The 12,016-nt window shown below is 35.6% G+C and overlaps 1 pseudogene; it reads left to right on the top strand.

The window, feature by feature from the left end:
- Nucleotides 1–4,303: 4,303 nt before the first annotated feature.
- On the top strand, nt 4,304–11,244 carry LOC115066161 (glyceraldehyde-3-phosphate dehydrogenase-like; annotated as a pseudogene).
- The last annotated feature ends 772 nt before the right edge of the window (nt 11,245–12,016 follow it).

The following is a 12,016-nucleotide window of genomic DNA, read 5'->3' as shown; positions in this document are numbered from 1 at the left end:
TCATATTTACCACGTTTGCTTATCTCTTTTTGAGCTTCGGCTAATCTGCGCTCTATTTTGCTTGCATTATGACTATTACGCTTTTGCAAACGCAACCTAAGCTCTTCCATTAAAGGGGGAAGTATAAAAACACTCACAACTTTTTTTCTCATGAGCTTGAGTAAGTGAAATGCTCCTTGCCAGTCTATGCTTAGTAAAACGCTTATTCCACTGCTCAGGTTTTGCTCTATAAAATCTCTTGGTATCCTCAATCCTCAAAAACTTTGGCGTATTCAAGCATCTGAGCAGCTTCGCATAACTCGTGAAATTTTTCTTCGGTATCGAAAAAATAGTCTTTTCCCTTTATTTCGCCGGGGCGAGGCTTGGGTGTAGTCATAGAAACAGACCTAACTAAATTAGTTGATTGCTCAAGTAATTTTGCTGATATAGTAGTTTTTACAGCTCCAGAAGGGGAGGATAGAACCAATAATACGACCTCACTTTTTACGGTCATTTTTTTTTGCATTTTTTAACATGTCGCTTTTTAGATCAGAGTTTAAAAAGCTGTAACCTTCTAAATTAGAATTTGATAAGTTGGTGCCAATAAGAGAAGAGTTAATAAAGTCAGTATAGCGCAAATCGTTTTTTTCAAAATTTGCCTTATTCAAATTAACATTTACAAACTTTGTTCTACTCAATGTTGAATTAGAAAAATCGGAATTTTCTAAAGTCATATTCTTAAATTCAAAGTAAGAATAATTTACATTAAATTTTTTACCCTGTGATATTTTCTCTTACAAATCTTTAATCGAAGTTATAGCATTTTCTGAACCTGCAAGTTTTTTCTGTCCTTTATTTTTAATCAAAATTGAATTATCAAATTTGCAACCTGTTAAGTGAGCATCAACAACTGAACTTTTATATATGCTTGAAGAGAGAGAACACATATGTATCACTAATTGTTGAATTGCTCAAATTGCTAAGAAAAAAGCTAGTTTTCCTAAAGGCATTAGCGTGAAGCAAAGAGGATCTGAAATCGCTTTCAATAAAATTTGAATTAGATCCTTTTAAATTAGATCAGCTTGAATTATCAGCTAATAAATTAAAGAATGTTGAATTTCCTATTTAACTGGAATCAATATTATGGCGAGAACTGTGTACTGTTATAAACTTGAGAGTCTTATATTTTTATCTTATACATTGAAGTTGTAGAAAGGTCTTAATCTTCTATCTTCGCAGAGGTGAATAGTGAATGGTCAAAAAATGAGCCGTTCATGTTAGAATTCGCAACTTTAGTATTATGAAACTTTCCGTGACGAATGTCAGCATTAGAGATATTAACTTGATGCAGTTCACTAAAACTAAAATCAATATTGGATAAATCAGCATCCTGAAGATTTGCTTCAGAATCATATGTATGCTTTATCTTGGAACCATTTAGTATAGACTGAACAAAATTTGAATTATCGTCATTCACATAGGAAATTTGTGTGTTACTTAAATTAGTTTCGTCGAAGTTACTGTTAATTATGGTAGAAGAATTAAGGTAGGCAGCGGAAAGATTGCTACCTGTAAAGCCTGATTCTTTTAACTCTGCACCATATATGTTAGCATTTTTTATTGAAGAAAATTGTATCTTTACTTTATATGCATCCACTCCAAAGAAACTTGCATTATAAAGGTTGTTTTTCTGCATAACAGTATCGTTTATTTCAATATCACTAAAATTTACGTGGTTAACATTCGAGTTTGATTCATTTTTCATTCATTCGAGAATTTAGTATGCAAACCAATTACGTTGTGCATACTTACTTTTTTGAGATCGGAACTGATAAAATCAGCATAACTAACATTAGACTGATCAAATACGATGCCTGTTAATTTTGCAAAAACAAATTTTGTAAAACTCAAATTTGTACCTTTTATTTTAATGCTATGTAAATTAGCATTGGAAAAATTAGCACCACGTAAATCAACATCAATGAAAGACACATCGGATAAATCGGTGTTAGAAAAATCGGCACCAATCAGACTTACTCCATCAAAAACAGATTTACTTAGGCACAGTTGGTTAAAATTAGCTTCATTTAAGTTAGAACCAAAACCTTTCTTAAAATCTTCTGGCACGCCCTCTTTGCCAGCACTGCACTAAAAATTCAGCAAAATCTTTTTTACTGTAAGATACGTATTTTGCATCACGCAAAGCGTTTAAAAAATCACTAATCCGATTTTTTTCATCTATTGTTTAGTTTCCATAACATAAATGACCAACTAAAATGAATAACAAAAATCTAATCATCTTGCTTATCGCACTGTATTTCCTTCGTTTTCACAGCCCAATCGTACATTGCTGAGCTTTCTTTATTGTCTATTTTTCTATCCTCTAAAAGATGTGGCATCATTTCGGCAATCGCATTTATTATATTGATCTGCTTTTTTTCGATTGCTATATCAATTGGAGATTGAAAATTATTGTTAACTACTCCAAGATCAGCATCTTGTAATAAGAGAAAGCGCACTATGTCTACCTCACCTTGTTTAACTGAATAAATGAGAGGAATATCACCCAATTTATTTCTAAACCTAATCCAATTTTTTCCAGCTTACTTATTACTCCTCTTAAGCAAGTTAAGTTGTTCTTCTTAATGCAGTAAAAAAATTGCTTACTGTAATCATCAATAAACACAGTTGTAGGAAAATGTTCATTAAGGCTATCACATTGTCGTTTATATACTGACTTGCTTTGTATGTCTTTATGACTCCATTCTTTTATTGGTTCTCTGTTTAGCTTTGTCCATTTTTGTAAACTTTTCTTTTCACTTTGCTCTTCTTCATCTTTTTTAGTTATAGGTTTTACTCTATTGCGGTCCTTGGAATTACTGTTTGTTTCTTTCACTTTTTTTTCTTCCGACTGATTCTCTACTTTTTCTTTGTTTCCCTCTAATAATTGACTCGCATCACTTTTTGAAAGTTAATAATAAGCTTAATTAAAATGATACTACATATAATCAAATGACACTGGGATCCAGAAAACTTAACTTTAAATAATAAACTACACAGTAAACGTAAAGTGCATTATATCACCATCTTGCACGATGTAATCTCTGCCTTCAAAGCGAATTTTTCCTGCGTCTTTGCAAGCTGATTCACTTCCATACTTTATGTAGTTTGCAAACCTTATTGTCTCTGCTTTTATAGAGCCTGTCTCAAAACCAGTGTGGATTACACCTGCTGCTTTATCAGCTGTTGACCCTATTTTTACTGGCCATGCCCGTGCCTCTTTGGGGCCCACAGTAAAGAAAGCTATATACACTTCATACATAATACGCGCTACTCACCTAGCTTTGCTTTCTTTTCCAATTGAGGAAGCCTTTTTTCTATGCTATCAATATCAGCAGGATTAATTCCATTTCTACCACTTCAGCATCTGATATTGGATCTATTTTACTGTGTATATGGCTGATATGAACGATGGCATCAACTTCTCTGATAAGGCTTAAAAATTTATTGCCAAGCCCTTCGCCTTTGCTCGCCCCCTTTACCAGACCTGCAATATCCACAACTTCTAATTGGTTGTTGATTACCTTCTCTGAGCCTGCAATTGCTGCGATTTGTTTCAAACGTTGATCTTTTATCGAAATCTTGCCTATATTTGGCTCGATTGTGCAAAAAGGATAATTTGCAGCTTCGGCTGCACTTGACTCTGTAAGCGCATTAAATAGGTTGATTTTCCTATGTTTGGTAACCCAACTATACCGCAGTTAAAACTCATATTTGCTATGTAAAATTATAACTATTGCATAATTTAAAAATTTCTGCTATATCGTCGTCTGAGTAGCCAGAAACGATTCTTTTACATGTGACTCAAGCAGCTCACGACTTCCGGTCTTTGACCAAGTATCCTCTGGGTAGCCTAAGAAACATCCCCTGCATAGGGTTGTGCGCTGTGTTTGGGACCTGCCACGTAAAACAAACATTCCCAGTGAATAGTTATAACCAGCCTCGGATGAGCATCAAACAAACAGCCTCACGTCACTGTTGACAGTCATAACTTTAAAGTCGTAGATAATTTCGTCTATCTTGGAACCAGCGTAAACACCACCAACAATGTCAGCCCAGAAATCCAACGCAGGATAACTCTTGCCAACAGGTGCTACTTCGGACTAAGTAGGCAATTGAGAAGCAAAGTCCTCTCTCGACAAACAAAAACCAAACTCTATAAGTCACTCATAATTACAGTCCTGCTATATGGTGCAGAGGCCTGGACGATGTCAACAAAGATGAGTCGACGATGCGAGTTTTTCGAGAGAGAAAAGTTCTGCGAAAGATTTATGATCCTTTGCGCGTTGGCCACGGCGAATATCGCATTCGATGGAACGATGAGCTCTACGAGATATACGACGACATTGACATAGTTCAGCGAATTAAAAGACAGCGGCTACGCTGGCTAGGTCATGTTGTCCGGATGGACGAAAACACTCCAGCTCTGAAAGTAGATCAAAGATCTTTTGAGATCACAACACTAAGGCATAATGTGAAATGTGATGGTAGGCATGCAAAAGTAGAATTTACCAATAATTGTCAAGCAGATGCTTCAAAGCGCGACTTTACATTTAATTCTCTGTATGCAGATAAGCGTGGCCATATATATGACCACTTTGGTGGTATAGAGGACTTAAAAGCGCAAAGGTTAAACTTTATAGGCAACGCTGAAGTTAGGATTAAAGAAGACTATCTACGTATTTTAAGAGCATTTCGTTTTCATGCAAAAATATGTGTCGGAGATTTGAGTGATGAAATACTAAACGTATGCAAAAAGCATTCGCATATGATTCAAATTCTCTCTGAAAAGAGAATAAGAGATGAAATACTTAAATTGCTGGAGTGCAATGATTCTTTTCCAACACTTAAGAGCATGCAAGAATCTGACGTTTTGCAAAAGATTATCCCAAAAAAAGTAAAATGCGAAATTCTGTCTTCGCCACTTCTTTTGGGCACTGATGCACTAGTAAAATTAGCATTACTCCTTATGACTACTAAAAAAATGACAGGCTAAGTCTTGGAGAATATGTAAGCAAATTTTTACGTCTTTCGAACAAGCAAAAGAAAAAGCTGCTATGTTTACTATCCAACGATATCAAAACAGAACTCTCAGAAAATAGCAAAAAAGAATATATATGTATCTTTATTTGGTCGAGATTTATATTGTGATTTAGTGAAAATTTGTGGTTTTGAGTCTGGAGAAAATGTTGATGAATACATTTCATTTGCTAAGACATTTAATATTCCAAAATTTCCTTTAACTGGCGATGATTTAATAAGTATAGGTCACCAGCCAGGAAAAAGTTTAGGTAGAAACTTGGAATTGTTAAAACAACATTGTGAAGATAGCTCCTACACTTTAACAAAAGAGAAGCTGGTGCTTTATGCTAAGAGCCCATTCTAATTACTTTCTGACTGTTCAATGAATGTATGCTTGAAATATTAGGGGAACTCATGGAGGAATTAGGTATATGTTCTTTTTTAGCTTTTTCTGTTAATTGATATTCGTTTACTCCTCCTTGAGTTTGATTACACATTCTCTGATCTGGAGATAAAAATTTATCTCTTATGCTTAATGCCAGTTGTAACTCTTGAATTTTATTTGAAAAACATTTCATTTTAGCCTCTGTTAATTTTCCTGTAATAATTTCTTCAAGCAATTCTCCTGAGTCGTTATTATTATTATTATTCTATTAAAGCTGTGCAAGATAGAGTCTACAATCTTATTTACCCCTTCTTGTTTGTTAAATTCCAATTTTTTTACGCATTTTCTAACAGAAGGTGACAACTTGGCTTTTAACGTGTCATCTCGTAGTTCTTTACCCACATTTTTTCCAATGTTACAATGTTCGTTGACAATAACTTTAACCTTAGCTTCTATGATCTCCCTTGCGGATTGTTTCAAATTACTTTCTAATAATTCAAGCAGCTTTCTGCGTTCAAATTTGCCATCATCTTGATTTGATAGAGGCTTTATAGTTTCATTAAGCACGTTATGGCAAAAATGTTTCTCTTTAAATTCAGGAAAACCTTTTTTTAACTCCTCGTTTTTCCCAGATAAAAAGTTATTGAGACCCTTATCCCTAGAAAGCTTATTGGGCAAATTTCGTAATTTTGAAAGAGTTGATTTTGCAGTAGATACTGTACTCACTGCACCTGCCTTTTTAGCCAATTGCAATTGCTTCTTTTGCTTCCTGTAGTTTCTTAGTGTCAGCTTTTGTGAGAACTAAATATCTATACAGAATTTAGTCCTCACGACCCATAAAGGCACACCCTATTGTTCACAACACAACGGTAAAACCACGCCACTTCTACGAACACAAGAAAATTGAGAAACCAGACAAGCAGACGAAACAACAACAAGCATGCATACGCAGCGATAAAACCACGCCACCGTCAGCAACATACGCAGTCCCAGCAACACACGCCATCCCAACGCAACATGCAGTGAGTTCATCCTCTGGCTAGTCTTGGTTCCCTGACTTGTGAACGCCGTCTGTTAAGGGTGAGCTTGGTAGTGAGTTTATCCTCTGACCAACTCAACCTTTAACATCGCGGTCGCTAACGCAGTCTTCCGTGGTCCGGGATCTTTACGCGGCAAAAGTGGTTAAAAAGGACCTCTCCAGCGTAGCAGAGGAGCATAAACGTGTATACCAGGGCAGCGTCATTGAAGCCTACACGAGCGCCGGCAGAAGTAGCCGAGCGTAGTCGTCGTAACACGCGAGCGTCAACGAATACGCCAGGACATCGTCATCGAAATTTACAGGAGCGCTGGCAGAAATAGCCGGGCGTAGTCGTCGTAACAGAGGAGTGTCATCGTGTACGCCAGGATACCTTTATTGAAGCGTCAACGCACGCCGAAGGATATTGTCAGCGAAGCCAACGCGAGTGCCGGCAGAAGTAGCCGAGCGTGATCATCGTGGTACAGAGCAGCAAGTCGTCCAGCACCCAGGAGCGCAGCAGAGCGGGAAACGGTATTCCCCTAACGGACCACACTGAACCGTTACCCTGACAGCACTTCCCTCGGGCGACGACATTACAAAGCGGGAGACAACTTTGTAACTTTAAATAAAAATTATAATATATAGTAAAATATATTACGATTCGTAGAAGAGCCCCAAATGTTTACAAATTTATTGTAATGAACCCTGGACACGGCGAGTATACCTCAACAATTTATACTTGTAAGAAGCGGGGCAGCAGAAAGCACACTTAATCGCCGAGCTTTGTTTTTATGACCTAAGTCACTGACTTTATTTTCTAATTCAGTATTTTTGTCTTTAGCCTGACACAATTTATCAGTCTGTGATTTAAGTAAGGCCACTAATTTGCTAGCTTGCCATTGTTGATTCAATTCAATTAATTCATCCTCCTTGTCCTTTAAACTACTTTTAAGTTCTATTATTTGTGCTTGCAAACTTTCATTATCTCTCCTAGTAGCTTAAATTTCTTCTTCTTGCTCTCTTATTATCATGATTATTATTGATCAAATATAGTTTTCTGTTGTTCACCAACTTTATCCTGCATTGCTTTTTTATCTTATTTGTATTTGGTTAGTTCCTCTTCTCGTTCGCCTGCATCTTTTGTAAGTCCCTTATAACTCTTTTCAAGTCCTTCAATTGCAGATCGTAATTCTCTATTTTCTTCTTTTAAGGAAGCATTTTGTAAACGTTCTAATTCCTGATTTATGCCCTCCAGCTGTTCTTCTACTGCTTCATCATCTTCCTCTCTTATCAATACTACTCCATCAGTCTGAACCCCTCCAACTTTGTTTATCACTACACTTTGACGTTCTTTCTCTACAATTTCAGCTTTTAAGTCAACTTGAACACTTCCATTTATTGTCTTAAAAGCATCAGTTTGAACTTCATTGTTTGCAGTAGTTTTATCGTAGTACAAAATATTTTCTGCCCATCTATTCCATCTCTTGGGCAATATTCGTCCAATCGTTTTTAGATATAACCAAGCAAATACAGTAGACCAGCTGTATTTTTTTCGCTTAATATTAATTTCATAATTAATCTTATTATTAATATTTAGCATAAAATTACCTTATTTTTTAACTTTAATTTACAGAAAGTTTTAATAGTAATAAAGTTATATATATTAGTATAAATGGTTAACAAATACTAACACAGGTGCCAAATTATAGTAAAGTCTTTGCCCGTCTAATACACTTTAAGCAGAAATGTAAATGTCTGCAAGTACAGCCTTTGCCACAGTTTTGCATCAAATATATTTCTTCTGCTTTCTGAATACCCAAAAGTAAATGTGCAGTTATATACAGGCCAACATCATTTTCATAAATATCTATGATGCTATGATGGTTCGTCAGGATTATACTGCCAAAGGAGTTTTATTTTATTTCTGTTTAAATTTTCTTTAAATGCTCCGGGCAATATCAGATCATTTTGTTTATCAATGTTAAAATGTTAAAAACGCTCGCATAACCAGAAAATACACCGTTTTCTCCTATACTTTTTATTGACAATAATGAATAGAGAAATTTCTTATTCATAAGGCCTCCTGTAGGTTATAGTATTCTGAATTCTGTTTGCACAACGCACTGCAATGTCGAATCTATTATATGCATTTCTCTAAAAAGGGAAAGTACTTTTTTTAGTTACAAAATAATAAATGAGACTATAAAAGCAATAAAAATCCCAGCGTTACGCGCTGGGATGACAGTAGGAAAACTCAGATGTGAAAGCACTCAATAACAGTCTAGAAAGTATTGAGATATGAGAAAAATTTGTACCCAGGTAACATCAACAATTGATATCTCTATACAAATTTGATCCTACTTTTACTTCTGGCAGAATAGAGATAACGTTCTCTTGTATTTTTTTATATCTAGCGATTTCTGATCCATTTTTTTGCAATTCTAATCTTTTATGGAGTAAACTAGAAACATCTCTTACAAACGTAGAAATGTTGTATGCGGCCTTATATGCTATTGTTCCAATAATAAAGCTAGCAAAGGTATTAATTCTATCAGTAGAAAAATCAGAAAAGTTTGACATATTGTCAGGAATGCAAGTAAGACTACCAGGACCATTATAGTAATTACCTTTAATAGCATTAATAGCCGTCAAACTCACAAAGCTAGTAATACACCCAACAATAAAAGGTCTCTTATCACTGTGTCTAAGGTCCAAATGTTGGAAAGCATCTCTTATATTAGTAAATCTGCGTATTATTTCGTAGATATGTGAAACATTAGCATTATTACTTAATGAAATTCTCCTAGATTATTCAGATTTTTTCTGTATTCTATTACTAATTTTACAATTAAAGTCATCAATGCTTATACATACCACATGATGTTAAAATACGAACCATATGGTGATTGTCGTTTTCTGGTGCAGAATATAATGCTGCCTCATCCTTATAATCACGAAAATTGACATCTCCTCCACTTGATCTATAAACGCTAATTATAAACTCTTCTAAGCTCATCTTAGGATTTTCTTCCAAATACCTAGACACTTCCTTAAAATATTCTTTATCGGTAGCAAGTTTGTGTATAAATGATTGGCCTGAAATTTTTTCTAATTGATCTATAATGATCCTCTATAATAACATAATTAGCCCCCTACTAAAGTTTCAATACTATTGAAAAAGTGATACAGTATTATAGTTCTCTAGTCAAGGTGAATATTAATATATTAAGGTTAAAACTGCCAATTAGCAGTCAAAAGAATAAAAAGAAATATCAAGTGATATCTTCTATAATTAAATTTTTTGAATGAAGAGATGACGGTTCGCGTAGGAATTAATGGTCTGGGTAGAATAGGCAGAGGCGTATTGCGTGCTATTTTCGAAATAGAAGAATATAGCAAACAAATAGAAGTTGTAGCTGTCAATGGATCGCTCAGTGCAAAGCAGCATGCACATTTGATTAAATATGGCAAATTCAGTGGTGATATTGATTTTAATGAGTCTCAAAATTGGATTTCTGTAAATGGCAAAAAGTTTTTTTCATATAGAGAACGGAATCCTGAAAATATTCCTTGGAATGTTGATGTAATACTTGAATGTACTGGTGCATTCAATAAACGTGAAGAAGCAATAAGGCACAATGCAGAGAAAGTAATTGTCTCTGCTCCAGTTTCGGATGCTGATGTCACTTACAAATTGCCTTGCTCCGATTGTGAAAGTCCTACACAGTTTAGGTATAAAAAGCGGTTTTATGACAACTATACATGCCTACACGAATGATCAAAATGTTCTTGATGGTAATCATAAAAATTTGCGTAGAGCAAGGGCTTGCGGATTATCTATGGTGCCAACTACAACCGGGGCAGCAAAAACAATTGGTTCTATAATTCTTGAATTAAAAGGCAAGCTAGATGGCACTGCCGTCAGAGTTCCGGTTAGCAATGTTTCTATGTTTTATTTTACATTTACGACTGATAAGAAAGCGAAATCAATGAAATGTTTAAGGATGCAGCTCTCTCCTCTACGTCATTCCAGTGCGTGACGCTGGAATCTAATTTCTGGATCCCAGTGTCAGCTACTCGGATGACATCAGGGTACTAAGATGACAGAGGGTTATCCAATGTCAAATGTACTTTCTATATGCGAGGAACCTTTAATATCGAGAGATTTTGTGCATAACCCTTACAGTGCAATTGTGGATTTAACTGGTACATATGTATGTTACAGATGATATATGCAGGGTTGCAGCGTGATATGACAATGAGTGGGTTTTTTCGCTGAGAATGTTAGACATAGCATTATTGAGCTATAGTAAAGTATGAACTGGAACTCAAGCAAATACGCCTCATTTTATGAGCACTTTGCGAAACTCAGAAAAAGAGTTATCTTTTGCTTTTTATTTTTTTGCGTTGCTTTTGGTTTTTGTTATTACTTTAAGGAGAATAGATACCGTTTTTTACTCGCACCTTTAATAGAAGCAACAAAAGGTAGTGAAGGTTTTTCTTTAATTTACACAGACTTAACGGAGGCATTTATTTTTTCTCCAAGTTGCAATAATGAGCGCACTTTCGTTTTCTTTTTCTGTGTTTGCATGGCAATTTTATAAAGGGTGATTTTTTAAGAGCTTGATAACTTTTTTTTAAAAAAAAACGCATAAATTTGCAAAATCTCATCGGTTCTTTATTTGAAACGTAGATTGGTTCATGACATTTACTTTTTGAAGATAATTTCATTTAAATGTTGACCGCGGCTGCGTCTTAGGTGGTCCATTCGGAAAGTCCAATTTTGGGGCAACTTTTTTCGAGCATTTCGGCCGGAATAGCCCGAATTTCTTCGGAAATGTTGTCTTCCAAAGCTGGAATAGTTGCTGGCTTATTTCTGTAGACTTTAGACTTGACGTAGCCCCACAAAAAATAGTCTAAAGGCGTTAAATCGCATGATCTTGGTGGCCAACTTACGGGTCCATTTCTTGAGATGAATTGTTGTCCGAAGTTTTCCCTCAAAATGGCCATAGAATCGCGAGCTGTGTGGCATGTAGCGCCATCTTGTTGAAACCACATGTCAACCAAGTTCAGTTCTTCCATTTTTGGCAACAAAAAGTTTGTTAGCATCGAACGATAGCGATCGCCATTCACCGTAACGTTGCGTCCAACAGCATCTTTGAAAAATACGGTCCAATGATTCTACCAGCGTACAAATCACACCAAACAGTGCATTTTTCGGGATGCATGGGCAGTTCTTGAACGGCTTCTGGTTGCTCTTCACCCCAAATGCGGCAATTTTGCTTATTTACGTAGCCATTCAACCAGAAATGAGCCTCATCGCTGAACAAAATTTGTCGATAAAAAACATTTCGAACCGAACACTGATTTTGGTAATAAAATTCAATGATTTGCAAGCGTTGCTCGTTAGTAAGTCTATTCATGATGAAATGTCAAAGCATACTGAGCATCTTTCTCTTTGACACCATGTCTGAAATCCCACGTGATCTGTCAAATACTAATGCATGAAAATCCTAACCTCAAAAAAATCACCCGTTATGTTCTTAGCACCT

The sequence above is a fragment of the Bactrocera dorsalis genome, chromosome 6 (genome assembly GCF_023373825.1).
Source record: "Bactrocera dorsalis isolate Fly_Bdor chromosome 6, ASM2337382v1, whole genome shotgun sequence".
NCBI classification, from domain to species: Eukaryota; Metazoa; Arthropoda; class Insecta; order Diptera; family Tephritidae; genus Bactrocera; species Bactrocera dorsalis.
Note: the sequence above shows the minus strand (reverse complement) of the source record. Positions and strands in the feature narration are given on the sequence as shown.